This window comes from Corylus avellana, chromosome 4 (genome assembly GCF_965113065.1).
Source record: "Corylus avellana chromosome 4, dhCorAvel1.hap1.2, whole genome shotgun sequence".
NCBI classification, from domain to species: Eukaryota; Viridiplantae; Streptophyta; class Magnoliopsida; order Fagales; family Betulaceae; genus Corylus; species Corylus avellana.
In genome coordinates this window covers 11,456,886-11,460,492 of record NC_142493.1, presented here as the reverse complement: position 1 = coordinate 11,460,492, position 3,607 = coordinate 11,456,886, and the positions used below count along the sequence as shown (strand labels likewise).

General features: G+C 35.2%; 1 pseudogene; it reads right to left on the bottom strand.

Annotated features, from left to right (window-relative positions):
- Positions 1 to 24: 24 nt before the first annotated feature.
- Positions 25 to 3,238, bottom strand: LOC148586309 (uncharacterized; annotated as a pseudogene).
- Positions 3,239 to 3,607: the final 369 nt, after the last annotated feature.

The window sequence follows — 3,607 nt, the reverse complement described above, 5'->3', positions numbered from 1 at the left end:
ACGTCCATTGATCGGAGCTGCTGATCAAGACTGGACAACATTTCCAGAATGCTGTTTCACCCCTTGCATGCCCTGTTCGGACAGGCCTTCCCCAGGTCCGGACCGCATTTCCAGAAACTCCGTTTCTGCTCCAAAAAGCCCTGTCTGGACACCTAGTAAGTTTTAGGCCAAAAAATGTGACTTTAAGTGGGTTAGGTCTAGGGTTTTGTCGGGGGTATATATACATCATTAAAGAAGAGAGAGGCACAAATTTTCGCCCCCAGAGAGTTCGTCGGAGGCTGTGCTAAAAGAGATCATATGTGGTGAGCGTTAAATCGAATCTCTTAGAGTTTTAGTTATTCCTTTGATAAATCTATAGTTGAGAAGTCTATCGGAAGGGTCCGGTAAAGGAGAATCACGTTGAAGAAGATTGTGAGCAAGGAAACGAGTTGTAGGCTTGTTCAAGGCCATGCAAAGGGTTGTAAGTGTTCCTAGTGTCTGTAATCTCTAGATAATCTTTTGATAGTGATTTCCTAGGTTTGGCTGCCCCGGAGGGGTTTTACTTTTAGATCGGTTTCTAAAAAGTTTCCTCTTCGTAACCAAAATATCTGTGTCTGCCTCTTGATTGCTTTACATATTTTGGGTGATTGAATTGTTTATTGCTTCATAGTATTAATTCCGCATAAATTGTGATAAACAAGTTTTTGGAGTCGGCATAGCATTTTTCAACCACCATGAGGTTTTGACAAGTATATCAAATCAAAAGTCAAACCTTATCATATTAGGGCCAAGCCACTCTCATCCTATACATTTCTCTTTGTAAAACATTTTGCACAAGTTTGACACAGTGAAATAAATTCCTTTTGGAATATGATCTTTTGATTTTATTTGTTTCACTATTTTGTTTGTTTTTCTCTTTGAGAAAGTGTTCTTAAACTTTTGGTGCTTATCACAAAAGAGAAAGTATGAATTTTTAAGCCCTAGGTTCAACTAGCATATGGTCAATTTGAAAAATATGACTAGTCAAAAACATCATATGGTTACCTAACAAACCTCACAAATAAAGTGAAACAAAACCTCAATTTAAGCTTAAATGTGCACAAGATATAAAGCATAGGCAAAATGTACACATAAGCTCAGGCTTTAGGTAACCACAAAAATAAGTCCATTGACACAAATTTTCATCTCATGCATATTAAGAACATTCCAAGACGCAAGAAATTAAATCCATAAAAGGCAACATGAGAAATTAATGGACTATCTAGGTGCATAAGACAAAATAAAGAAAAGAAAAAAAATAAAATAACCAAAGTAAAATATTTTTGTCTTTTTGTTATTTTTCACAAGAGAAATGCACACAAATAAAATACAAAAACAAAATAAAACAAAAATGCAATGCAAAACGAAAAACAACATGCTCTAGGATATGGAAAGCTATGCAAGAAAATCAATCCTAGGCATGTGGGTGATTCACCTAACATAAGGTGAGATCATCACCACTCCACCTCAAGGAGTGAATGGTATCATCCTTCCTAACCCAAACTCGAGAAATCTTAGGTCTAGACTTATGACTTTGCTCAAACTTATCTAGCCTAGATAGCACTTCTCTCATCATTATGACCAAACCCTCACTTTCTTTCCTAGAATAGGAATTTTCATTTATATGCACATGAGGTTTCAAATTAAAACAATGAGGTCGAATGTGACCCACTTTTCCACAATGATGACATGTAGAGACAAACCTTTGAGAAGGTAATTTCTTAGGAGGATGCACGACTCTAAGTGTAGGGTAAGATGCATGAGGCTTAATGTAGATTTTCTTACCTTTCTCACCTTGAGGAGTCGGAGCAACTGCTTGCTTTTCTTCACTTAAAGATTCTTCTACTTTCACTGGTTTAATAAAAATAGTCTTTGAAGTAGAAGCACAGTTAGAAGACAAAAAAATAGTTTTATCAAATCCTAAGCCAGATCTGTCACTAGAATGCTTTTAAATATGCAACATTTTATCAAGCTTTTGACTAGAGAATTTACTCAAGTGATTTCTAGATGCAATCAGATCATTTTGAAGGGATCTATTTTTAGCAATTAACACATGATTTTCAGATTTGAGAGTATTGCAAACAGCATGTGAATCACTCAAAGATTTCAACAAATTATCCCTTTCAAGCTCAAGATTCTTAAAATCCTTAACAATTTTCAAGTTAGTATTTCTAAGCATAGAAAACTTTTCCATTAAATTGTTAAAGGAGTTTTGAAGATCATTAACCCTATTTGATTCATTATCAGAGGCAGACTGAACATCTGATTGATTAGAATCATCAAAATTATAGGATGCAACAAATGCCATATAATTAGGAGTTTCTTCCTCATCAGTGTCACTCAAGGTAATATTGAAGGCTTTTTGACCTTTTGGCTTATTACTCTTGAGGTTAGCACAATCCTTTCGCACATGACCGTAGCCAGAATACTCAAAATATTTTGAACCACGTGGGTCTCTTTCATTTCTATCATGAGTACTCTCTTTTTGTTTTTCAAATTTCTTGGAAACTCTATGTTCATTCCTAAAATACCTTTTAGCTATCAAGACAAGTTCCTCATCATCTGGTGAATCCTCATCAGAGTTCTTCCTAAGAGTTCTAAGGGCAATATCCTTATTTTTCCTAGGTTGAGGCAATGAAAACTCACAAGTTTGAAGAGCACCAACTAACTCTTCTATCCTCATGGTATTAAGATCAGTGCATGACTCAATAACAGTTTCCTTCATTCTGAATCTTTCAGGGAGTGATCTCATAACTTTTCTAATAAGCTTAGTGTCAGAAACTTTCTTTCCTAGATTTATCATGGAATTTCTAATTTCACTAAGTTTACCAAAAAATTCATTGAATGTCTCATCCTCTAACATTTTAATATCCTCAAACTGAGAAACTAACATTTGAAGTTTTGAAGCTTTAACAAGATTAGTTCATTCATACGTAGTTTCTAGGATCTCCCATGCATCCTTGGCACTATCACAATTTGAAATTCTGGAGAACTCAGTTTGTGAAATTGCCAAGCATAGAGCATTCATAGCTTTGTCATTCGCCATACGAGTTTGTTTTTCAACATTAGACCATTCAGTTGTCGGCTTATCTGGAGCTTTAAATCCAGATTCAATGACATGCTAAACGTCTATAGATTTTAAGAAAAATCTCATACGGGACTTCCAATAACCACAATTTGATCCATCAAAATTAGGCACAGTGTTAAGGGTTTGAGACATCTTAAACAAGAAACAAAGATCACACTAAGGAATTTAATCCTTCACGGAGTGAACCCGCTCTGATACCAATTGAAACACGCTAAACAGATAAATATCATATTTTATGCGGAATTAACAAATATTTATCAAAGCAAACAATCACCAAAATATAAACAATCACACACAAGGATTTTGGTGACATATATGAAACCTTTTAGAAACTGATCTAAAAATAAAACCTCTCTGGGGCAGCCAAACCCAGGAAATCATTATTAAAAGATTATCCAGAGACTACAGACACTAGAAACACTTACAACTCTTTGCAAGACCTTGGCTCTGTAAGATTGACAAGCCTACAACTCATCTCCTTGCTCATAATCTTCTTCAACG